The sequence below is a fragment of the Musca autumnalis genome, unplaced genomic scaffold (assembly GCF_047663935.1).
Source record: "Musca autumnalis isolate F117 unplaced genomic scaffold, ASM4766393v1 scaffold_3, whole genome shotgun sequence".
In the NCBI taxonomy this organism is placed as follows: domain Eukaryota; kingdom Metazoa; phylum Arthropoda; class Insecta; order Diptera; family Muscidae; genus Musca; species Musca autumnalis.
This window is the reverse complement of record NW_027411866.1, coordinates 24360530-24388203: the sequence shown is the minus strand read 5'-3', so window position 1 is coordinate 24388203 and position 27674 is coordinate 24360530.

The following is a 27674-nucleotide window of genomic DNA, read 5'->3' as shown; positions in this document are numbered from 1 at the left end:
GTCAACGAATACGTCTTTTATAGAAAAGAGGCCCTCGAAGGATCTTCTATAAAATATGAGGCATCCGTAATGGTCTTCGGTAGAATAAAAATCCTTTGTAGGGCTCTTCGGTAGAAAAGAAGGCCTCTATAGGCGTCTCCTACAGAGTAGAGGGATTCGGTGGGTGTATAGGATAGAAAACTCTGTAGGGGTCTTTTATAGAATAAAAGGCTTCTGTAGAGGTCTTCGACGGGAATTATAGCCATCTTTAGGGGTCTTCTACAGAATTAAAGGCTTCTGTAGGGGTCTTTTAAAGAACATAATGTTTCCTTAAAGGTATTCTATATAATAGAAGATCTCAATTAGGGTCTTGTATAGAATGAAGATCTCCTTAAAAAGTTTTGTAGAGAATAGTAGGCTTCCGTAGGACTTCTATCAAATAGATCACCGTAGAAGTGTTCTATAGAAATGAAAATATCCGTAGAAGTTTTTTTTCTAGAATAGATCTATGTATGAGTCTTCTATGGAATAGAAGGCCTTTGTTGGGATCTGCTAAAGAATGTAAGACCTCGCTATGGTTTTCTGTAGAATAGAAAACCTCCGTAGGGGTCTTCTATGTAACAGAAAGCCTTCGTCCTGGTCTTCTATTAAATAGAAGGCCTCTGAATGAGCCTATGTAGGCGTCTTCTATGGAAAATAAGTCCTTCGTAGGGGTCTTCGACAGACTAGATAGCCTCTGTATGGCACTCCGATAGAATATAAGGCATCCGTAGGTATTGTCTATAGAATATAAGTTCTCCGTAGGGGTCTTCTATAGAATAGAAGGCCTCGACGGATAGCTGCTCTTTGGGTAAAGCTTGTCTTTATAGACCAGCAAAATGATGATAGTTTTTATTCACATTTCCCTCTCATTGTGGGCTACATGTGGGTGCACTCATATGTACATATGTATGTACATACATGTGGGTGCATTTATGTACATACACGTAGTCCGTGGGTGCGTGCCATGTATTCATGCAACATTTTTTCCACATCTATGGCGATGAAAGTAAATAAAGAAATGTGGCGGATCTCCACATCACCGTGCCAACGTCATCATCATCGTTTTTCATCAGCATTGGCGTCTTTCAAAAACCCACATGTTTTTTCTTCAGCTCTGTGATTCTGCCACTTTTTCGTCTTCTTCTAGGAGGTGGTTTACAAAAATCGTATTTTCTTTTGTTTTGGTCGTTATCATCGTTGAGCGAGAAGCAACACCATCTGGTAAAATGTTCATCGTGAAACTTATTGGGTGATGTTGTTGTTGCTATTTTTTGTTTTTTGCGCCACAGCATAACGTCAATAGTGAGATTGCAGACCCGCTGCATTCACTCAACAAACCCAAAAACTATGACTATTGCCAGACGCCACGTCAATGGGTCTGGGTTTGAATGGTTGGTTAGATAGACGGACAGACAGAGACGCATTCACACATACACACACACACTACAACAACCAAGAATGGTTAATACAGCAATAGTGCAAGCTGCTGTTACTTTAGCGGCAGCAGCATCTGCCGGCAGCCACGAGCTCTGTTGACGTCAACGTTGCACCATTTGCTGTCTTCAATATGTTGTGTTTCTCATTGTTGTTGGTTTTTTTCTGTTCATTTTGCAAAAACAAGAAACCAAAAAAGAAGAAAAACACAACAAAAACGAAAACTACGACTACAACCCAACTACAACTAGGTGCCACCATACTTTGACCTTTTCTTGTTGTATTTACTCTATCCATCGCTCTTCTATTCAGCAGGCAAACGAAGAAACTAACGTTCCCTTAACTCTTTGGCGGTAAGAGGGGTGTTCCATCGGAATGCATATATGTACATAGTTTGGAAAATCAACTTTAGTTGTTGTTCATTTCTACTTTTTTGTTTTTTGTTTGAATTTTGGGTCTGTTGTTACGACATACAAGGCTGGGTTATGGTAACTTCTAGGGAATTCAAAGACTTTTGACTTCCTGCAGCTGATCTTTAAGACTCCCTTATGTTCTTCTTTAAAGACCACCAGGTCGGCTTGTTTCAAGGCCGCCTATAAAGACATCCTTGTGTTACTCTTTTAGATCCCCTTTGGTAGTCCATAAATATTGCCGTCAGGTTTTCTATAAAAACGTCTTTCCAGTCTGGTATAAAGTCTCACTTCTTTGGCCAGACGAATCTCTTCTGCTTGACTTGATAAATTATCTTCCGGTGGCTTATAAAGACTTCCGTCAGGTTTTCTATAAAAAATCTCCTCATTTCTTCTATAAAGAGTTTCCTCTGGTCCTCTATTGAGACTCCTGTCAAGACGCCCATACCGCCGCACTACCATCGTGCTGATCTACAAAGACTTTCTTCCTTACGCTGATCTTTAAGGCTACCTTGTGGTCTTCTATCAATATTTACTCATCTTTGGACGTCTATGAAGACTGCATTCTCTTGGTATATAAAGACTTCCTTCTGATGATCAATAGGAATTCTTTGTGGGCTTCTAGAAAGACTTATTTCTGGTCGTCTAAAAAGACTTTCGCCAGGTATCCAATAAATACTGCCCTCAAATCTGCTACAGAAATTTCCTACTACATAATAGCCTTTAAGTCTTCCTTTTGCGGCTCAAAGAAAATAAATTATCTTCTGTTGTAGAGTTGTATAGTTCATGAACGAACTAGTTCAATTGAAAGATTCATCGAAAAGAGCGTATGAACTAGATCAGTCAATGTATGTAGTTCATTATAGTTCAATAGTTGCGCCAACCGAAAGATCTACGAAGAACGATCAACGAACGAACGATTCACAATCTAGTTCAACATGTCGTTCACAAATGCATAAAGTGACGCCGTCGTCTGTGTTATGTGATGCCCTCGTAATGTGATGTGTTTGTTTTGGCTTGTTCCTTTACTTTTGAAAATGGTAAAACCGGCAAAAGTAGCAAAAGTTGTAAACTGCTACCATATGTCGATGGTCAGACTAGCAAGGTTTCATGAAACCAATTTCGTTAAAGTTTCTTTTCAAATTTCGTTAATGTCCACACACGTTAACGTGAAATTTAAGATCTTTGCGTGTCCTCTTTATTTCACCATTCGCGTTTGTTGTGTTTCTCATACCACTAAAAACAAAAAAAGACATAAATAAACCAAAAAACAACATAAAATAATTAACATTAATAATTAAATTAATATTAATAGTTAAATGTTCACTATTTCATTAATTAAATGTTTTTATTAAATATATTTATGTTTGTTTCGTTGTTAACGTTTGCTTGAGAAAATAAAAATGAAAGAAAATTGAAGAAAAAATCTTGCAACGAAGAACAAGAAGAGGCAACACAACAAACACAGAAAACCATGTACATGGGTTTCACTACTTCATACCCCTCGCCTATAAACTTGACGTCGCCATGTTGAAATCGTGCTAGTCTGACCATCGACTATGAATTGTATGGTGTCTGAAGTAAAGGAACGTTTTTCGAGTAAAAAGTGGTAAAACTTGAAGATTCTAGCACGTAAAGGAACAGGGCTTTTATGTTTTGCATCAAGTTAGTGGATCCGAATGATTGAACTGGATATTGAACTATGAACTAGATTACAGAACTAGTTCAGTTAAAAGAGCTGAACTATTTAACTAGATATTTTAAATGAACTAGATTGTACAACTCTATTCTGTTGGTCAATAAGAACTCAGATAAGTTATAAAAACAGCCCTGTTGTCGCGTATAAAGAGTCAGATAGCCAACAAAGACTACCGCAAAGTCGCCTAGAAACCTAATTCCGGTCATCTAAAATTTTTTTTTCTTTTGTTCTATAAAGTCTTCCTTCTACTGCTCTTTAAGCCAACCTTGTGGTCTTCCATAAACACAACCATCAGTAGTGGGATTCTGTAACTCATTTTTGCTGTTATCGATAATTGTCGGTAAAATTAAAATGCTTATAATTTCGATAATTAACGAAATTTTTCGGTAAGTTAACGATGAATAAAAAGTAGTCGCTAGCCTCTACCGACACAAACAGCGATGCCAACTTCTCTTTATGTTTTTAGTCATAATTTTGCGATTTAATTTTACCGATTTTTGTCGGTAACAGCAAAAATGAGTTACAGAATCCCACTACAGGTCTTCAATAAAAACTGCCGTCGCCCATAAACAATTTATTCTAGTCACGCATAAAGACTTCCGGGGAGTCTTAAAGGCTAGTCATCTATTAAGACTTCCCTCTTGTTCTGGTTGTTGTTGTTGTAATAGTGTTTTATTATTATGTTTGTATGTTCTTTCTCCTGTTCAATCTGGCTCTGAGTCTATCTCCAGTTCCAGGAAAGTGGCTACTTCGATAGGATGTAACCACAATCCACTGGAGTTAGATGAGTAGGTTTGGCGGGGCAGTATCGTGCCGCATACTGGGCAGATGTCTTGCACGGTGCGATCGATTCCCGCCCAATAGGAATTTAGGCGACTGCAATTTCCCGAGCGTAATTGAGCCAGCCAAAACTACTCTGGTTTTTAGTGGCAGTTGACATTCTTCAGCTGCGAAGATGGGGAATGTACTCCGATGACTGCATTCACACAATAATTGCTTATGGCCTGATATGCCTGTTGATCTAGATGTTCTCTCCTATATTGTTGGACCTCCGTCTCTAGAGCATGAATATCCTTCTTGATATGCCTGGGTGCATCGGTGGCCAGCAGATGGTGATTGGAATGGCTCTCACGGTAACACCCGATCAAGTACTGCAACGATACCATCTCATTATGTTGTCGTACTGGAAGAATCTTTGCGTCCTCATGTAGATGGTCCACTGTAGATTTGAGGAGGCACCCCTGTTGCTGTTCTCAGGGCGGCGTTCTGACAAATTTGAATCCTATCCCACTGCGAGTCACATAAATTCGGGGACCAAACTGGCGCCGCATAGCTTACCACAGACCGACCTATCGCTTTATACGTGGTCAACAAGGTTTCTTTACCTGCACGACATGTGCTGCCGGCTAGGGACTTGAAGACCTTGTTCCTACATTTCAGTTTATCGCAGATAGCTGCAGCATGCGCGGACGACGTGAAAGTGGTGTCGAATGTGACCCCTAGAATTTTGGGGCAGTTTGTGGTCGGAATTCTGCTACCATTGACTCTGATATTCAACTCTCTTCTATACTGCGCCGTCCATGTGGTGAACAGAGTGGCCGTCGATTTAGTGGCGGATATCTGCATATTCCTCGCGTGGAAAAAGATGGTAAGATCGGTTAAATAGGAGTTCAGTCTCTCACAGATGTCAGGAGGGTAGGTACCTGACGCCAGGATCGTACAATCATCCGCATACGTTACGATCTCAATGCCGTCTGGAGGAGGCGGAATACAGGAAAGGTAGAGGTTAAACAGTTCCGGAGATATCACCCCTCCTTGGGGAACTCCCTGTTTCACTCTACGGGGCTTGGATTTTTTGTTCCTGAATTAAACATACGACTGGCGACCATACATATAGTTGATTATCCAACGTTTTAGACTTGGCCGGAGGGTTGTCTGCTCGATGTCCTCGAACAGCGTCGAGTGCTTGACAGTATCAAAGGCTTTTGATAAGTCAAGCGCCACCATCACTGTTCCATCACACGGCCGATCCTGGTTGAGTCCTCGACAAATATGTGTTGAGATGGCGTGCAGCGCTGTTGTCGTGCTGTGCTTCTTACGGAATCCATGCTGATGATCGGCAACTTGATAGCTATTTCTAATGCTGGGCAGGACTAAGGCCTCAAGGGTCTTCGGTACAGCTGACAAAAGCGAAATCGGCCCGTACGATTCACCTTTGCTGGCATCCTTGCCGCGCTTTCGTACCCTGCCCATTTTTCAGACTTCGGGAACAATGAGTGTGGCTAGCGACAAGTTGAGAACTTTAGTGAGATACTCTACTCCCGGCTCATCCAGCTGCTTCAGCATTACCATGGAGATTCCATCAGGGCCCAACGCTTTGGATGATTTAGCGTTCCTGATGGCATTCGCAACATCATCCATTGTAAACTGTGGTGGTTCATCCTTGGCAGGAAGAGATCTAATGCCACGTAACACTCTTCTCTTCGCCCTGTCACTCTCGGGGTGCTCGACAAACTGTCGATTGAAGTAACTTGCACACCTCTTCGGGTCAGTCAACGTAACGTTGCCAAACGTGACTGAGGTCCTGTCATCCCTCCTTCCGGGGTTCGAGAGTGACTTAACCGTTGCCCATAATTTACTTATACCGGTTCCAATGTTGCAACACTTCAGATGATTTAACCACTTGCTCCGCTTATGTTCGCCGACCAGCCTGTTAACTTCCAGTGTCAGCTCCCTGACTCTGGGGTCGTCGGGGTTGGTTCGACGAAGCTCATCACGCTCATTTGCTAATCCCGTCGCCTCTGCTGGGAAATTTTGTCTTACTTCGGGTATTCGACCAGCAGGTATATGGCGAGAGGCTGCAGCATTGATGATGTCCCGGAACGTCATTTCCGCTACCCGAACATCAGAAGGATTGGACAATTCTCTGAAGCGGTGATTGGTGAACTCTCTGAAACTCGGCCAATCAGCTTTCCCATGATTGACGAATGTGCGGCGTTCAGAGGTGTTGGAATCGGATTGTCTGCTGATGGAGACAATTATGGGGAGATGGTCAGAGGTGTTGGAATCGGATTGTCTGCTGATGGAGACAATTATGGGGAGATGGTCTGATCCAAGGGAAATGACGGGTTGCCATGTGACGTCATTTGTCAGACCAGGTGACACGCTGGTTATGTCTGGCGAACCGTGACACGGTCCTCTAATTCTGGTAGGGGCGTCCTCATTGACCGATCATAAAGTAGAGTTATCAATCTGCTCAGCCACAGAAGTCTTCTATTCTATAGAAGACCCCTACAGAAGTCTTCTATCCTATAGAAGACCGCTACAGAGGTATTCAATTCTATACAAGACCCCTGCAGAGGTGTTCAGTTCTATAGAAGACCCCTGCAGAGGTGTTCTATTCTATAGAAGACCCCAGCATAGGTGTTCTATTCTCTAGAAGACCCCTGCAGAGGTGTTCTATTCCATAGAAGACCCCTACAGAGGTCTTCTATTCTATAGAAGACCCCTACACAGTCCTGTTATTCTATAAAAGACCGCTGCGGAGGTCTTCTATACCATAGAAGACGCCTGCGGAGGCTTTATTTTTATAAAATATGGGCTTTCTAATCTATAGGAGACCATTACTGAGACTTCCTAGTCTATAAAATACCCCAGCGAAAGCCTGCTGTTCTATGGTTTTTACCCTATAGAAATGCCTTATATTTTTTTAGAATACCAGTATAGATGCCTTGTAGTCTATAGATTTGCGTATACGTCAAATAAATCCTCATTAAGAAGGTTAACCCTGCAAAAGCCTATAATATAAACATGGCCTAAGGTCTTCTGTAGTAGACAGAAGACATTTTAGGGGCTTTTATAGAAGACAGAAGACCTTTTAAGGTCTTTTACAGTAGACAGAAGACCTTTTATGAGGTCAGAAGGTCTCATGAGGTCTTTTTTTGGTATATATGTATGTATATACATACATATGTTTATGTACTATATAGAATACCTCTTAAGGTCTTCTCTAGTAGACAGAAGACCTTTTAAGTTCTTCTGTAGTAGAAAGGAGACCTTTTAAAGACTTCTCTTGTAAACAGAAGACCTTTTAAGGCCACAAGGGCTTCATGTAGAAGCCCACAAGAAAACTTTTCTGTTCTAATTTAAAGAATACCAGCCTGTTTCAGTATGTCGAAAGAAGAATGTGTGCGAAAGAAACACGTCCAAACTCTTGTGTGTTTTTCAAATTTGTTTTTTGTTTTGAAGCAAAAGCAAAGGTAAAATTATTTCGAAAACTAAAGTTCGGGAGTGTTTCATTCGCACACATTCTTCTTTCGACATGCAGAAACTGGCTGTACGTTTTTTTCTTTTCATCTGGTGCAATGTAAACCTACTATTAGTTTTTTTTATAAAAGAAAAATAATAACAACAAACCCACTTTTGTTGTAGTTGTTGTTATTGCTTGCCATGATACTTTTATTATCTGATAAAAAATTCGTTTCTTCTTCCTTGTCCGGTAACTTCAACGGAAATTGAATGGTGTCATAAATTTCCGAGGAAAAACGAAGAGGAAGAAAGTGTCAAAATCGTGAGAACAAAAAACAAGAGAGAGATCAACCAGAAGGTTGTATTACGTACAGTGCTCTCCCCTGAAAATGTTGCAATTTTTTTCAATTTAAAGAATTTTATTTTTTTCATAAAACTTAATAAAAGCAACTACAACTAACACCTTGATTCATGTTGTTGTTTTTATTATTAGTTTAATGATATTTCAAATAAAATTGCTTACTCATTATTGAGAAATCCCCTCCACTCCCCCTTCCCGTAACATTTAAAAATAATTAAGTATGTGTGGTGTAAGGCGTCATTGTTGTTGCTGCTGCCGCCGGCGTCATTATTATCTTAAAAAAAACAGCAAAAAAAATACCGCCATATCATCATTGCCATATTCATTAGTTTATTTTTGATTTGTGTTGTTGTTGTCGTTGTTAGATAGATATGGAGGTCATTGAGCTGTGGAGGAATTTGTGGAAGTGCGGTGGCGGGAAAGGGTAGTGGTGTACGGTCCGTTCTCCACTACATTACGGATATTTCATTAATTTCATTTTGTTTTTTTTTTTACTTCAAAAAAGTCTCACTTTGTTGTGCTGGGTCATTCCAATGCGACTTTCCATCTATCGTCATGTCACTCGGCTATATACCCGAGTAATTCATTCGTGCATTAAGCTAAAACGCATACACTCGACTCGGTCGGGGTCTTTCATTTTTATTGCAAATGCACGAATGTTATGAGACGTCGTCGTTTGTTTTTGTTGTTTAGATTGTTTTCATTGCACATACTTGACCAGTGATGCAAATGTCGCGGTTGGGGGAAAAACGCCACCTCTACAACAAAGGGGATTCTATTTCTTTGGATAATAATAAATGAAACTAAAATGCATATTTTTTGATAGAAAATGGGATAGACGGTTTATTAAGTTTCTTATTATGTATTTAAGACGCTGAACTTGGCATTTTAAGGCCATTCTTGGACAAATCTTGCAACTAAAGTGACGATGATAATTCTTCCGTCTTATATAAGACATACAGAGAGTTCTTCCATTTTATAGAATGTCCCTACTGAGGTCTTTCTTCTATAGAATGTCCTGTGTTGAGGTCTTGCAATCTACAGAGGACGCCACAATGGTCATTTTTTCTATAAAAGACCTTTACGTAGAACTTCCATTCTATCAAATGCCCCAAGGATAGTGTCACTGCTGCCTAATGTTTAGCATTCCCACCTCCAGTTAACATTTTGTTTCTCCAGCGGAGATAAATAATTCCGGCTCGAAATTCGAAGATTCCAGGCCTCGAATTTCCAACTATGTCCCAAAAGAGATTATTATTATTAAAAAATATACATAACTTATTTTTAATTAAATATTTTATAAAATATTGTATAAAATAAATATTATATAAATATAAGTATTTTTAAAAGAAATATTTTTTATTTAAACAATATTTTATGAACAGATATTTTAACAAAAAATATTTTATAAACATCTTTTAAGAAAATATTTCATAAATAAACATTATTTAAATAAAAAAATATAAATATATTTTATAAGTATTTATCAAAGACATATTTAATGAATATTAAAAAAATATTTTATAAACACTTTTAAGAAATATGTTATAAATAAATATTTTCTAAGAAAACATTTCATATAAATGAATATTTGAACAAATATTTTTTGAGAAACTTATTTATGATAACTGCATCCACACATCCAAGTAAAAATATTCTTTAATAAATCCACTCCTTGAAGGGCCAAGTAAAAATATTCTTTAATAAATCCACTCCTTGAAGGGCCAAGTAAAAATATTCTTTAATAAATCCACTCCTTGAAGGGCCAAGTAAAAATATTCTTTAATAAATCCACTCCTTGAAGGGCCAAGTAAAAATATTCTTTAATAAATCCACTCCTTGAAGGGCCAAGTAAAAATATTCTTTAATAAATCCACTCCTTGAAGGGCCAAGTAAAAATATTCTTTAATAAATCCACTCCTTGAAGGGCCAAGTAAAAATATTCTTTAATAAATCCACTCCTTGAAAGGCCACTCCTTGAAAAAATATTCTTTAATAAATCCACGCCTTGAAGGGCCAAGTAAAAAATATTCTTTAATAAATCCACGTCTTGAAGGGCCAAGTAAAATATTCGTTAATAAATCCACGCTTTGAAAGGCCATGTAAAAAATATTCTTTAATAAATCCACGTCTTGAAGGGCCAAGTAAAATATTCGTTAATAAATCCACGCTTTGAAAGGCCATGTAAAAAATATTCTTTAATAAATCCCCGCCTTGAAGGGCCAAGTAAAAATATTCTTTAAAAAATTGACGCCTTGAAGGGCCAAGTAAAAATATTCTTTAATAAATTGACGCCCTGAAGGGCCAAGAAAAAATATTCTTTAATAAATCCACGCCTTGAAGGGCCAAGTAAAAATATTCTTTAATAAATCCACGCCTTGAAGGGCCAAGTAAAAATATTCTTTAATAAATCCACGCCTTGAAGGGCCAAGTAAAAATATTCTTTAATAAATCCACGCCTTGAAGGGCCAAGTAAAAATATTCTTTAATAAATCCACGCCTTGAAGGGCCAAGTAAAAATATTCTTTAATAAATCCACGCCTTGAAGGGCCAAGTAAAAATATTCTTTAATAAATCCACGCCTTGAAGGGCCAAGTAAAAATATTCTTTAATAAATCCACGCCTTGAAGGGCCAAGTAAAAATATTCTTTAATAAATCCACGCCTTGAAGGGCCAAGTAAAAATATTCTTTAATAAATCCACGCCTTGAAGGGCCAAGTAAAAATATTCTTTAATAAATCCACGCCTTGAAGGGCCAAGTAAAAATATTCTTTAATAAATCCACGCCTTGAAGGGCCAAGTAAAAATATTCTTTAATAAATCCACGCCTTGAAGGGCCAAGTAAAAATATTCTTTAATAAATCCACGCCTTGAAGGGCCAAGTAAAAATATTCTTTAATAAATCCACGCCTTGAAGGGCCAAGTAAAAATATTCTTTAATAAATCCACGCCTTGAAGGGCCAAGTAAAAATATTCTTTAATAAATCCACGCCTTGAAGGGCCAAGTAAAAATATTCTTTAATAAATCCACGCCTTGAAGGGCCAAGTAAAAATATTCTTTAATAAATCCACGCCTTGAAGGGCCAAGTAAAAATATTCTTTAATAAATCCACGCCTTGAAGGGCCAAGTAAAAATATTCTTTAATAAATCCACGCCTTGAAGGGCCAAGTAAAAATATTCTTTAATAAATCCACGCCTTGAAGGGCCAAGTAAAAATATTCTTTAATAAATCCACGCCTTGAAGGGCCAAGTAAAAATATTCTTTAATAAATCCACGCCTTGAAGGGCCAAGTAAAAATATTCTTTAATAAATCCACGCCTTGAAGGGCCAAGTAAAAATATTCTTTAATAAATCCACGCCTTGAAGGGCCAAGTAAAAATATTCTTTAATAAATCCACGCCTTGAAGGGCCAAGTAAAAATATTCTTTAATAAATCCACGCCTTGAAGGGCCAAGTAAAAATATTCTTTAATAAATCCACGCCTTGAAGGGCCAAGTAAAAATATTCTTTAATAAATCCACGCCTTGAAGGGCCAAGTAAAAATATTCTTTAATAAATCCACGCCTTGAAGGGCCAAGTAAAAATATTCTTTAATAAATCCACGCCTTGAAGGGCCAAGTAAAAATATTCTTTAATAAATCCACGCCTTGAAGGGCCAAGTAAAAATATTCTTTAATAAATCCACGCCTTGAAGGGCCAAGTAAAAATATTCTTTAATAAATCCACGCCTTGAAGGGCCAAGTAAAAATATTCTTTAATAAATCCACGCCTTGAAGGGCCAAGTAAAAATATTCTTTAATAAATCCACGCCTTGAAGGGCCAAGTAAAAATATTCTTTAATAAATCCACGCCTTGAAGGGCCAAGTAAAAATATTCTTTAATAAATCCACGCCTTGAAGGGCCAAGTAAAAATATTCTTTAATAAATCCACGCCTTGAAGGGCCAAGTAAAAATATTCTTTAATAAATCCACGCCTTGAAGGGCCAAGTAAAAATATTCTTTAATAAATCCACGCCTTGAAGGGCCAAGTAAAAATATTCTTTAATAAATCCACGCCTTGAAGGGCCAAGTAAAAATATTCTTTAATAAATCCACGCCTTGAAGGGCCAAGTAAAAATATTCTTTAATAAATCCACGCCTTGAAGGGCCAAGTAAAAATATTCTTTAATAAATCCACGCCTTGAAGGGCCAAGTAAAAATATTCTTTAATAAATCCACGCCTTGAAGGGCCAAGTAAAAATATTCTTTAATAAATCCACGCCTTGAAGGGCCAAGTAAAAATATTCTTTAATAAATCCACGCCTTGAAGGGTCAAGTAAAAATATTCTTTAATAAATCCACGCCTTGAAGGGCCAAGTAAAAATATTCTTTAATAAATCCACGCCTTGAAGGGCCAAGTAAAAATATTCTTTAATAAATTGACGCCTTGAAGGGCCAAGTAAAAATATTCTTTAATAAATTGACGCCTTGAAGGGCCAAGTAAAAATATTCTTTAATAAATTGACGCCTTGAAGGGCCAAGTAAAAATATTCTTTAATAAATTGACGCCTTGAAGGGCCAAGTAAAAATATTCTTTAATAAATTGACGCCTTGAAGGGCCAAGTAAAAATATTCTTTAATAAATTGACGCCTTGAAGGGCCAAGTAAAAATATTCTTTAATAAATTGACGCCTTGAAGGGCCAAGTAAAAATATTCTTTAATAAATCCACGCCTTGAAGGGCCAAGTAAAAATATTCTTTAATAAATCCACGCCTTGAAGGGCCAAGTAAAAATATTCTTTAATAAATTGACGCCTTGAAGGGCCAAGTAAAAATATTCTTTAATAAATTGACGCCTTGAAGGGCCAAGTAAAAATATTCTTTAATAAATTGACGCCTTGAAGGGCCAAGTAAAAATATTCTTTAATAAATTGACGCCTTGAAGGGCCAAGTAAAAATATTCTTTAATAAATTGACGCCTTGAAGGGCCAAGTAAAAATATTCTTTAATAAATTGACGCCTTGAAGGGCCAAGTAAAAATATTCTTTAATAAATTGACGCCTTGAAGGGCCAAGTAAAAATATTCTTTAATAAATTGACGCCTTGAAGGGCCAAGTAAAAATATTCTTTAATAAATCCACGCCTTGAAGGGCCAAGTAAAAATATTCTTTAATAAATCCACGCCTTGAAGGGCCAAGTAAAAATATTCTTTAATAAATCCACGCCTTGAAGGGCCAAGTAAAAATATTCTTTAATAAATTGACGCCTTGAAGGGCCAAGTAAAAATATTCTTTAATAAATTGACGCCTTGAAGGGCCAAGTAAAAATATTCTTTAATAAATTGACGCCTTGAAGGGCCAAGTAAAAATATTCTTTAATAAATTGACGCCTTGAAGGGCCAAGTAAAAATATTCTTTAATAAATTGACGCCTTGAAGGGCCAAGTAAAAATATTCTTTAATAAATTGACGCCTTGAAGGGCCAAGTAAAAATATTCTTTAATAAATTGACGCCTTGAAGGGCCAAGTAAAAATATTCTTTAATAAATTGACGCCTTGAAGGGCCAAGTAAAAATATTCTTTAATAAATTGACGCCTTGAAGGGCCAAGTAAAAATATTCTTTAATAAATTGACGCCTTGAAGGGCCAAGTAAAAATATTCTTTAATAAATTGACGCCTTGAAGGGCCAAGTAAAAATATTCTTTAATAAATTGACGCCTTGAAGGGCCAAGTAAAAATATTCTTTAATAAATTGACGCCTTGAAGGGCCAAGTAAAAATATTCTTTAATAAATTGACGCCTTGAAGAGCCAAGTAAAAATATTCTTTAATAAATTGACGCCTTGAAGGGCCAAGTAAAAATATTCTTTAATAAATTGATGCCTTGAAGGGCCACGTAAAAATATTCTTTAACAAATCCACGCCTTGAAGGGCCAAGAAAAAATATTCTTTAATAAATCCACGCCTTGAAGGGTCAAGTAAAATTATTCTTTAATAAATCCACGCCTTGAAGGGTCAAGTAAAAATATTCTTTAATAAATCCACGCCTTGAAGGGCCAAGTAAAAATATTCTTTAATAAATCCACGCCTTGAAGGGTCAAGTAAAAATATTCTTTAATAAATCCACGCCTTAAAGGGCCAAGTAAAAATATTCTTTAATAAATCCACGCCTTGAAGGGCCAAGTAAAAATATTCTTTAATAAATCCACGCCTTGAAGGGCCAAGTAAAAATATTCTTTAATAAATTGACGCCTTGAAGGGCCAAGTAAAAATATTCTTTAATAAATTGACGCCTTGAAGGGCCAAGTAAAAATATTCTTTAATAAATTGACGCCTTGAAGGGCCAAGTAAAAATATTCTTTAATAAATTGACGCCTTGAAGGGCCAAGTAAAAATATTCTTTAATAAATTGATGCCTTGAAGGGCCACGTAAAAATATTCTTTAACAAATCCACGCCTTGAAGGGCCAAGAAAAAATATTCTTTAATAAATCCACGCCTTGAAGGGCCACGTAAAAATATTCTTTAATAAATTCACGCCTTGAAGGGCCAAGTAAAAATATTCTTTAATAAATCCCCGCCTTGAAGGGCCATGTAAAAAATATTCTTTAATAAATCCCCTCCTTGAAGGGCCAAATAAAAACATTCTTTAAAAAAACCACGCCTTGAAGGACCAAGTAAAAATATTTGGGTAAACATATCAACGCTGGACTTTGGTGTCGGCGTCGCCCTGTTGTTGTTGTTTTTTTTATCTCAACGCCAAACACAAAACTTTACCCAAACGTTGATGTGTTTTCGGCTTTAGAGTTCAAATACCCTACTAAATAATAGCAACTTTATATATAGCCGGATTTAACAAACCCATTTGGTTTCCAATGTCAATTCCATTGCTTATATTTCAAATAAATCCTCATGAAGAAGGTTAACCCTGCAAAAAGCTATAATATAAACAGACTATAAGCCCTTGAAATGTTATCAAATTTCCATTTGAAATTACTCTTCAACGATTTAAGTAATTTGTCGAAAAAAACGCCAAATTGTCACCACTGCATCTTGTGATTACATTTTGGGGGTTTCTGTCTTGTTTTTGCGCTCGCTCTTGTGCTTGATTGTGCATAATAGACTACGACGACGGCGGCGGCGGGGCAGGGCAGCGGCGTCGTTGATATCGTCATCATGAACATCGTCGACAAAGTCTTGTTGTTTATGTGGTTGTTGTTATTACTGTTGCTGTGTGCCAATTGAGTAACCGAGATGAGTGTTCCGTTCGTTTCATTGTGTACAACGAATGGTAGTCTCATGCATTCGCCAGGCCTCGTTCGCCAAATTATTGTGTGTTGTGTGAATTGTGCTTGGATGGCTGGCTGTCTGAATAACTGACTGACAGACGGACGGGCCGGGCTGGCTAGCTCTGTGGCTGCTGCTATTATTTGTTTTTATGTTTTTTTTTTAATAAGAGGCGATAACGTTTTTAGCAGATTTTTTTTTTCTTCATGCCGAGAGAGAGACTACAACGATTGATGTTGTAGTTGTTGTTGTTATTATTGGGTACTGTTTTTGCTGGGGGACTTTTTTTCATTGTGGAGTGTGTCTGTGCCTGTGCTGTGGAGAATGTCTCTGTTATTATTGATGTTGTCTTTGCAATGTCTCTCTGCCAACGTTGCAGTTGACTTCATTTGATTTTTATATTCAAGCACGTTTTTATTTGTTGTTCTTGTTGTTTTTATTTTAATTTGAGAGTATAATGGGTGTATGAAACGTGAGCATGTGTGTGTGTGTGTGAGTGAACGGTTTTAATTTTATATTTTGGGGGGTATACAATGACGCTGATGTGGCGTAGGTAGAGTATAGATTATATTTAAAAATATTGAATAAGTGAATGGATGAGGGGAAGAATATGGGGGCGGGGGAAGAATGTGTGAATGAATAGTGGAATAGATGGCTTGGTGGCTGAATGTTTGAAATATCTGGATTGGTATGAAGTGTAGTTTGCAGATAACATGGATAGATGATGATGAAGGTGTTGTGAGATAAATGGTCAGTTGTTTTTTGAAAATTCTTGATGATGTTGCCAAGGGTCGAAAGTACAAAATCTTTCATTGCTTTTCTATGGTCATAAATTTCAGGTTTTATGTGAAATTTTTTCTGCAATGGTTAATTTATATAGTCTGGACAGAAAGAGATGGCATGACCCCAAGAAACCCCTCTCCTCCCTCGAGAGCTGCATAGGTATAGAGAAAAATATTAAGTATACACATAACCTCGCTTGTTGTCATAAAGAATCAAAGTCATTAAATATACACCTAAAGAGAGTACTGTGAAAGAGACGGAGAGAGGAGGAGTAGAGTGTTCCACGTTGTTTAAAGTTCTTCCACAAATTAACTCGATTAACAGCCAGCCAACGAGCAAGCAAACAGCTGCAGCTGACTTGGCTGGCTAAAGTGGCCTCGATAAGTCTCATCCATATAATATGTACAACCCAAAAAGTCGTCGCACTCATCTATACACTTGTTGTATAGTTGTATTGGTAAGGTATTATTCCATTATACCATTTAGATTTTATATAAGCAAATGTGTATATAACATAGCTACATACATACATACACTTGTCTTGTATGTATTCATATATGAATGTTTGTAAATATGTATAATTGTATAAATAAATCATCATGTGTTTGCATATAACAGCCAACTGAACCATCCATCCACAACACGCCCATTAATTGTATACTCACTATATGTGTGCCTTGGTAACCATGGCAAGATTTCTTTCTTCACAACAGCAGCAACAACAACATCAGCTTGCAGCTGCTACTTTGGCATAAAACCTGTTTTCCAAATGTGAAGGAGTCATCGAGAGGAAGGGGAAAAGGGAGGTTATAAATAACCTTTAAATGTCCTATTAAATTATGGAAAAGCAATGGCACATAATCAAGAGGAAGCAAGCAATAATCGAGCTATTAATTTGGACTTTTTCAATGAATATTTTCCAGCGACCGAATGCCGTAATGCGAATCTTCTAAATAGGTATAATTTTTCAGGTACAATAAATTTCAGAGCAATAAATTTGGATTTTTTGAAAATATTCGAAATATTTTTGGGCAAAAACGTACTTTTTGAAAATGGTGATACATTTAATCTCTCCACAAAAAGATATCTCCAGAATGCTATTTTTTAAAGAGAACAATCAAAAGGCACAACAAGACCTCAAGAACCAAAGAAAGGTTAATTGTTTTGAAATAGAAAATAAGATTTTAAGAGGCCTTAAGGCAGCGTCGCCCAAGAGAATTCCATCAAACTAAAGCAAGGGTTTATGTATAGGTGAATAAACAAGAACCAAATGATGTTTATCATGCGTTTTGCACACGTACACTGTGAATGAGAGACAATAGTAAATGCAAAACAACTCACTGGGCGCCCTCAGTATAGAGATGGGCGACCCTGCCTCAAGGCCACAATAAACTTGGATTTCTTAAAGATTTCTGCGAGGACTTAAAGGCAACAATAAACGTGGATTTCTTAACGATTTTTGGGAGGCCTTAGAGGCTACAATAAACGTGGATTTTTTAAGGAATTTTACGAGGCCTTAGATACCACAATATACGTGGATTTATTAAAGTTCTTTGCGAGGTCTTAAAAACCTCTATTCTTTTTGGCAAAAGGAAAGTTCCTTGATATAGATCCGAGACCGATATAGTTCAACGAATCGTTCTCTTTCATCGTTCTTTTTTTTGGATATAATTACAAAAGTACCTTGTCCGGAATAGTTCCGAAGCATTAGAGGACACACTAAAAAGGGATTTCTTAAAGAGTTTTACGAGGTCACAATTATCATGAATTTCTATAGGCCACAATAATAATGAATTTCTTTAAGATTTTTCCAAAAAGAATTCTACCACTGCAAGTAAAGTTGTTGGGACATACTTTGGTGTAGTTGTTTAGCAAAAACGTACTTGTCAATATGGTGATACATTTCTTTCAGAGTAAATATTTTCTGTTGTGTAAAAAGAGTGCAAGGAGGTCGTCTATTCTACTGAATACACACAAAAGATTCTACGGAGGTTTTCTATTCCATGAAATGCACTTACGGAGATTTGCTGTTCTAAACCAACCTAAAGGCCTAGGTACATAAGCTACCTCGCCTGATTGCCTTGCTTGCTTCTGATAAAAGAATAAAAATAAAAAGGGCAACCTAGTTCGAAATTTGCACGGCCTCCTTTATTTTTTATTTTATATTATGTCAGAAATGAAGCAGGAAAGCAAGGCAAGCAGACGAGGCTGCCTATGTACACAGGCCTCAAGACCCCACGGAGGTCGTCTCTCCTAGAGAAAAAAAAAAACAGACGGAGGACTTTTATTCAATAGAAGATCTATACGGACGTTTCCTTTTCAATAGAGGACCAAAACTGTATTTTCTGTTCTACTGAAACCTATACCGATGTCTTCTACACTATAGAAAACGTTTGTGGAGGTATTTTTTTAAGAAGACCTATACACAGATTTTGTTTTCTGTAAAAAATCTATACGGACGGAAGAACTGAATTCTAAAGAACACCCATACGGAGTCGCCTTTTCTACAGAGGTCCTGCTAGGCCGTCTATGCCTTAGAAGTTCCATACAAATGCTTCTCATTCTATAGAAGACGCCTACGGGGTACTTTACGCTATTGAAAACTTTTTCCGAGGACTTATCTTCTTTTGAAAACCCCAACAGAGGTCTTTTATTCAATAGGAAACCAATACAGAGATTTCTTGTTCCTGTAAAACACATAAACGAAGTTCTTCTGCTTTTCTAACTAGAAGACAGTTATATAGTCTATAGAAGACCAATACGGAAGTCTTCCATTCCAATATGGAAGTCTTGCATTCAACTCCATAGAGGACTTTTACGATATTCTATGTAGAAATAGACCTTCGAATATTCTATTCAATTAAAGACACATCAAGCAGAGACCTCTATGGAGGTCTATGCCCTATGGAGATCTGCTTTTATATAGAAGATACTTATGGAAGCCCTCCATTCCATAAAGACCGTTGTGGTGATATTGTAATTTGCAAAAAGAGCAAATGTACCTTTATAGGAAAACGAGAGAAAAGGCCTGGGTACATAAGCCGCTCGGCTTTCTTACTTAATTCATTTCTGGCAAAGGTCGAACTTGGTCTTTAGTCTTTTACCAGAAATGAATTAAGCAAGAAAGCCAAGCGGCTTATGTACCCAGGCCTTAAAGGCCTGCCTTGCCTTGCTTTCCTGCTTCATTTTTGACATAATAAAAATAAAAGAATAAAGGAGGCCGAGTAAATTTCGAACTGGGTTGCCCTTTTCCTTTTTTTCTTTTATTAGAAGCAAGCAAGGCAACCAGGCGAGGTAGCTTATGTACCCAGGCCTTGAAGAAGGCCGAGGAAATTTCGAACTGGGTTGCCCTCTTCTTTTTTATTCTTTTATCAGAAGTAACTAAGGTAAGCAGGCAGCTTATGTACTCAGCTCTTTAGAGTTTTGATCATTATCAGGAGACTAAGTCCGGTCCACACTACCGTGAATTTCATTAAAAACTTTCATGAAACTAGGTGTTCTTAAATCGAACTCCCCACTACAGCAATTTTATGATTTTACTCTACTATGGACGTCGATCTAGAGACGCATAATTTCATATCAAAATTTCAGTGAAATTACTGTAGTGTGGCTAAAGGTAAGTTCACATTAGGCAAATATTTGCTCCAGCGACAGGCAGTGTGCGCTTACTGAGAGCAAATGAGCGTAAAATTTGAATGCAATATTTACACTCATTTGTTCTCAGTAAGCGCACACTGCCTGTCACCGGAGCAAATAGTTGTCTAATGTGGTGACCTCACCTTTAGACCAATACAAACTGAGTTGTTTGAAAATACTTTTATCAACCAGTTAAAAAAACGTACTTTTCAAAATGGTGATACATTTCTCTTTAATATTTGATTTTATAAAGACAATACTCTCCTCTAAATGAGAATCATTTTCCCATATAAAGCAGAAGGCAAAACCATCTTTAAGAAAAGCAAAATGGCATCTGTTAGAAGCCCAAAAGGTTTTCCGACAGAAGACAAAAAAAAAACTTTTATTATACCCTCAGCCTTTAGGCTAAGGAGGGTATATACACTTTGATACGATAAAAATGTGCCTCATCGAAATAATGGTTTTAGACCCCAAGTATGTTTGGACGAAATGTGTTTCAGACAATTTGGAGTCGATCTAGCCATGTCCGTCCGTCTGTCTGTCCGTCTGTCTGTCCTGCTGGCTGGAGCGCACGATAACTCTCGAACGGATGAAACGATTCGGATCAAATTTTGGCTTTCGTAATATTTTGCCCAAACTTAGTTTAAGTTCGAAGATGAGCTACATCGGTCCACTACTTCCGATATCTCCCCCACAAAAGTTCGAAAATGTTCGGAAAGTTTGTGCGCACGATAACTCTTGAAGGGAGTGACCGATTTGGTCCATATTTTGTATAGCGTAAACTTTCTACCAGTGAATGAAAGACTTGCTGCAATTCGAATAAAAGCTAAATTCTTCAACATCAGCTTTATTTGCGCTCATGCTCCCACTGAAGAAAAGGACGAACAGACCAAAGATATATTTTACGAGTGCTTAGAAGAAACATATGACCGTTGCCCTTCCCATGACATTAAAATCATTCTAGGCGATTTTAATGCCAAAATTGGAAAGGAGAATATCTTTGGCCCAACAGTCGGGAAATTCAGTCTCCACAGTGAAACATCTGACAATGGTATGAGACTGATAGACTTTGCAGCTGCAAAAAACATGGTAGTTAGCAGTACCAGATTTAATCATCTCGATATTCATAAGGGCACCTGGCTGTCTCCAGATCAGAAAACAAGAAACCAAATTGATCATGTTGTGATAGATGGAAGACATTCATCGAGCGTGTTGGATGTACGATCGTTCCGAGGCGCAAACATTGATTCGGACCACTACCTTGTTGCAGCAAAGGTACGCACCCGCTTAAACGTAGCAAACAAAGTACGAGCAGACACAACACGAAAGTTAGACATCGGTAAGCTGCAATCACAACAGATAGCCACAGCATATTCCACTCAACTAGCCCAATTGCTTAATCAAAGCCCTCCTCATCCCGATAACATATCAGCGCAATGGCAAAGCATTGCCCACTCCATGCAAACAGCCGCAAAATCCATACTTGGATACCAGAGACCTCCACCAAGGAATCCATGGTATGATGAGGAGTGTCGTGCTGCCACCGAAGAGAAAAATGCGGCATATAAGGCTACTTTACAATCCGTAGCAACGCGTAGCGCACGAGAGAGATACAGGGAGAAAAGGAGAGAGGAGAAACGTCTTTTCCGCAGGAAAAAGAGAGAGATGGAAAAGCGGGAGTGTGAAAAAATCGAGATGTACAGGAGCCAGAATGAAGTCCGAAAATTCTACCAAAGAGTCAAGCATCAAACTGATGGCTTTGGTACAGGCACATCCTCCTGTAGAGACCAGCAAGGTAATTTGGTAACTGATACAGATAGTATACTCAGGATATGGAAAGAACATTTTTCAAATCTGTTGGTATCCAATAGCAGCGAAGAAGACGAAGATACCACAGTCCCAATCCCAGAAGATGGTATTGAATGTATACTGCCCAGCCAAGATGAGGTAAAGACAGCAATAAATCGGCTGAAGAATAATAAGGCAGCAGGGGCCGATGGCTTACCAGCCGAGCTGTTCAAAACCGGAGGCGACACGCTGATAAGGTGTATTCATCAGCTAGTTAGCACCATCTGGCAGGAAGAACGAGTACCCGACGATTGGAACCTGAGTATCCTGTGCCCCGTCCACAAGAAGGGAGATAAGACTGTATGCTCTAACTATAGGGGCATAAGTCTACTCCCTATTGCCTACAAGATCGTGTCAGGGATATTGTGCGAACGACTAAAGCCAATGGTCAACGAGATTATTGGACCATACCAATGCGGCTTTAGACCTGGCAAGTCCACCATTGACCAGATATTTACCCTGCGGCAAATCCTGGAGAAGACCCAAGAGATGCAGATCGACACCTACCACCTTTTTGTCGATTATAAAGCAGCCTTCGACAGTCCGCTGCGCTCAAAGGTATTTCAAGCCATGTCTGAATTTGGTATTCCCGCAAAGCTCATCCGGCTTTGTAAAATGACTTTAACTGACACGAGGTCCTCAGTTAAAATAGGAAAGAACCTCTCCGAAGAGTTTGGTACCAAAAGAGGTTTCAGACAAGGAGACAGCCTTTCGTGTGACCTCTTCAACATCCTGCTAGAAAAGGTTATACGAGAGGCAAACGTCAAAAGAAGTGGCACAATCTACACCAATAGTCACATGTTACTTGCTTATGCTGATGATATAGACATCATGGGTCGATCAGTAAAAGAAGTAACTGATACCTTTATAAAGGTCGAAGGAGAATCTGCTAAAGTGGGTCTGGCGGTAAACGGTGAGAAGACCAAGTTGATGGTGTCGACGCGCAATGCGTCCATTGAGCTCGGACCGACTGTGGAAGTTGGTTCCTATAATATTGAGGTAGTAAAAGACTTCGTCTACCTCGGCACCTCCGTCAACACAACAAACGACATCAGTTGTGAAATAAAAAGAAGAATTGTATTGGCCAACAGATGCTACTTTGGATTAAGTAAGCAGTTTAAAAACAAAGCCACATCTCGTCAAACAAAAATAACGCTCTACAAAACACTGATACTACCCGTGCTGATGTATGGCTCCGAAGCCTGGGTACTTGCGCAAGCAGACATGGCAGTGCTTGGTGTGTTTGAGAGAAAAATTCTTCGAAAGATCTACGGACCAATCTGCGTTGACGGTGAATATCGACGTCGCATGAACCACGAGCTGTATCTGCTATACAACGACATGAATATTGTTAAACGTATCGAGATGCAGCGATTGCGTTGGCTAGGCCATATCATAAGAATGAGCGATGATGAACCCGCTAAAAAGGCGTATGAATACATGCCACATGGCGGTGCACGCAGAATTGGCAGGCCAAGGAATAGATGGCGCAAACAAGTGGATGTTGAGATGAAAAGGCGCGGTATTCCAGAGAGCAAAGCAACAAATAGAGAGGAATGGAGATCTCTTCTTAGTTCGGCCTATAGAACAAATGTTCTGTAATGGGCCAGCTAAGTAAAGTAAGTAAGTAAGTAAACTTTCTACCAGAGTAAAATGAGGTTCCAATATGGTCTCAATAGGTCCACTCCTTCGGGTACCTCCCACACAAAATTTCGGAAAAGTTCAGATTAGGGCCATCTCTCGAATCGCTTTGATTTTTGTTTTAGCAACTTGTATTCACTGCCCTTCATACGACGGTACAAGTTTCATCAGGGGCAAGTCCATACTTCCTGAGAAAATAGCATGAAAGTTGCAAAAAAAACCCTATGACACCGTGTGAGGTGGTTGGAGCGCAAGATAACTCTCGAACGGATCTGCCGATTCGGTCTAAAATATGGCCTTAGTAATATTTTGTCCAAACATAGTTTAAGTTTGAAGATAAGCCATATCGGTCCACTCCTTAAGGTACCTTCCCCACAAAAGTTCAAAAATGTTCGAAAAAATTGTTCGTATGGTAACCCTTGAAGGGAGTGGCCGAATTGGTCTATACTTTACACATCCTAATATATCTACCAGATATAGATCAGGTTCAAATATGGACTATATTTGTCCACTCCATCTGGTACCTCCCGCACAAAATTTTCGGATAAGTTCACTTTAAGACCTGATATCGAATCACTTTGAATTTTTTTGAAGCAACTTGCATTCGCTGCCTCATTTACGATGGTAAAAGTTTTTTAGGGGCAAGTCCATACTTCTTGAGCAAACAGCCCGATGAGTGTAAAAACCCCCTATGGCACCATATGTCGTGGCTGGAGATCCATAACGGTCAATGTCGATCCATTCCTTTTAGTATCTCCTCCGCAAAACTTTTGATCTTTAATCCTAATCAACATTTTTGTCTGTTCAAACCACCAAAACTTTTTAAAACCCCCTAAATACATACGTATTTTGGGAAAAAATTGTTTCAATATACACAGGCTGAGGGTATATCTCTGTCGGCAAAGCCAACTGATACTTTTTGACTTGTTTTAGAAGAAATCAAAATGCCTTCTTATAAAAGACAGAAAGTTCTTCTTTTAGAAGAACAAAAGGTATTCTTTCAGAAGACGTTAATGTCTTCCTTTAGAAATCTGAATGGTCTTCTTTTAGAAGACTGATAGGTCTTCTATAAGATGACGGAATGATCTTCTATTGGAAGATCAATAGAACATATTTTGGAAGATTCTATCTAGGACTTAATTTTGAAGATTAATAGGTCTTCCTTTAGAAGACCAATATGTCTCCTTTTAGAAGACAAAACAACATTTTCTATTAGAAGACTGAAAGGTCTTCTATTAATAGACGGAAATATTTTCTATTAGAAAAGGAAAGGGTCTTCTATTAGAGGACGGAAATTCTTCTATTAGAAGACCAAAAGTTTAGCATAGACGGTGTAAGAAATCTGTTGCTTTTCTCAGTAAATATTTCCCTGAAGATGACTGCAGAATACAGTCGAAATATTGGAAAATAAAAAGGAAATAATAAAGTAAACCAATTATTTTAATTGACCTTAAACTGAAATAAACCAAAGTATTCTTTTAGAATACCAATGGTTTTCTTTTAGAAGACTGAATTCTATTGGAAGAACAATAGGTCATATATTGGAAAATAGAAGGGACTTATTTTTGAATACCAAAATGTCTTCTTTTAGAAGACCAAGAGATGTTCTTTTAGAAGACCAAAAGATCTTTTTGGAAGAACAAATGGTCTTCTTTTAAAAAATGTGTCCTTTTGCAAGACATAAATGTCTTCTTTCAGAAGACCAAATGGGCTAATTTTTGAAGACCAAAATACCTTCAAGCTGCCATAAATAACGCGTAGAACTTCCTACAGGACTGGAAGCATTCCACGCAATTGTTTGAGGTGTGACTTTATCACATTCTTCGATTCGAGTCATCCAACATTCTAAACGCAAAGTAGTCATGATATTACCGACTATGATTGTAATCGATCGTGAATTAATTTCGCGGCTAAACGGGAAATATCAAGTAAAAAAGTATTAGTCGGCTTTGCCGACGTAGATATACCCTCAGCCTATGTGAATTGAAACTTTTATCTACGGACAGATCGAATGTATTTAGGGTCTTTTCAGAATTTTGTGGCCCTTTTTGGACATTTGAACTAGCCGACAAAAGTTCAAAAGTGTTGCGGAGGAGGTACTTAGAGGAATGGAGCGACATAGTCCATTATGGAACTGGATCTTATTTTGAGAATCATATATTTTTGATAGTTATCGCGCACACTTGTCATTTCAGTAGATCATCGTATAACTTTTGGGCCAGTATGCCAGGAAGCATAGACTTGTCCCCAGGAAAACATAATATGGCTGTAAACAGGACCACAACGAACGGCATCGTATACATTTCTAAAATATCTTCGGACAGACCCTAAACTGCACTTAGACACAAATGTTGAACTTTTAGAAGTTAAACTAAATTTTGACAAAATATTGGGAGATCCAAAGTTTGGACCAAATCGGTTGATCAGTTCGAGAGTTATCGTGCTCTCCAGTGCTTTACACCTTTCGGCCTGTTTTCTCAAGAAGTATGGACTTGCCTCTGAAAAAACTTTTACCGTCGTAGTTAAGACAGCGAATGTAAGTTTCTTCAACAAAAATCAAAGTGATTCGAGAGCAGGTCTTAAAGTGAACTGATCCAAAATTTTGTGTGGGAGGTATCCAAAGGAGTGGACAAATATAGTTCACATTCGAATGTGGCCTGTGTCTGGTAGATATATTAAGATGTGTAAAGTATGCACCAAATCGGTTACTCCCTTCAAGAGTTATCGTGCGCATAAATTTTCCGAACATTTTCGAACTTTTGTGGGGAAGGAACCGGAAGGAGTGGGCCGATATAACCATCTTCGAACTTAAACTAAGTCGGACAAAATATTACTAAAGCCAATTTTTTGGATCGAATCGGTTAATCCGTTCAAGAGTTATCGTGCGCTCCAGACAGACAGGCGGACGGACATGGCTAAATCGACTCAAAATTGTCTGAAACGGATTTGGTCTAAACATACTTGATGAGGCACACTTTGCCCATATGAAAGTGTATATACCCTCGTTACCATAAATGCTTGCGAACATTTCGAACTTTTGTGGGGGAGGAACCGGAAGGAGTGGGCCGATATAACCATCTTCGAACATAAACTAAGTTTAGACAAAGTATTACTAATTCCAAATTTTGAACCGAAACGGTTAATCCGTTCGAGAGTGCGCTCCAGCCAGACATATAGACGGACATGGCTAAATGAACTCCAAATTGTCTGTAACGGACTTCGTCTAAACATACTTGGGGTCTAAAACCATTATTTCGATGAGGCACATTTTGCCTTTGTGAAAGTGTATATATCCTCGTTATCATAAATACTGAGGGTATAAACATCCGCAGGTACTTTCTATCGAATATAATAAGCCTCCTACAGACTTTGTATATTCTTATAAAACCCCTACAGAAGTCTTCTATTCTGTACAAAAGACCTACAGAGGTCTTCTATTCTGTATAAGGCCCCTATAAAGGTCATATATTTTATAGATGACACATACCAAGCTTTCACATTGTATATAAGGCGCCTACACAAGTTTGCTATCACTTACGGAGATCTTCTATTCTATAGGGGATCCTTACTGAGGCCTTCTATTCTACAGAAGAGTCCGACGGAGGTCTTCTAGTCTATAGAAGACTACGACGGAGGTCTTTAAGTCTATAGAATACTCCTACAGAGGTATTCTAGTCTATAGAAGACTCCTACAGAGGTCTTCTATTCTTTTGGCGACCCATTTTATAGAAGACCCCTTCCATTTTATAGAAGGCCCCTACAGTGGCCTTCCAAACTATAAAAGACCCCCTGCAGAGGTCTTATATTTCATAAAAGACCCCTACAGAGAATGGATATACATTTTTGGATTTGAAAGAGACTCTAAGACATGCCTATAATTCCAACTACTTTCCACTTCCTGATATAGATGATTTCTTTTAAGGTTCTTTAAATAGTTTTTATGAAGACTCTCCAGGATGCTCAAACCTGTACAAAGCCCAAATATTTCTTGTAGATGGTGGTGTTCAATTGAAGGTCCTCGCTAATTAATTCCGTTAATCAGTATAGAATATACACGCAAACATTACATTGGTTTGGGAGGGCTTCTATAAATCATCCCACTTCGGGCTCTTCTCTAAAGATTCACCTCCTGCTAAGAAGATTTCCTTCAATCAGTTAATCCGTAATTTCAAGTAAATTCTAGGAAATCACAGTTGGACAATCACAACTGTTTCAAAAGATGACTACCGTTGTCCCATATTCGCCTGTCCCTCTTCAATCCCTCAAGATCCATGTATGAGACTGTCAGAATAGGAAGTCCCACCAAACCTGACATATTTGCATTTAAA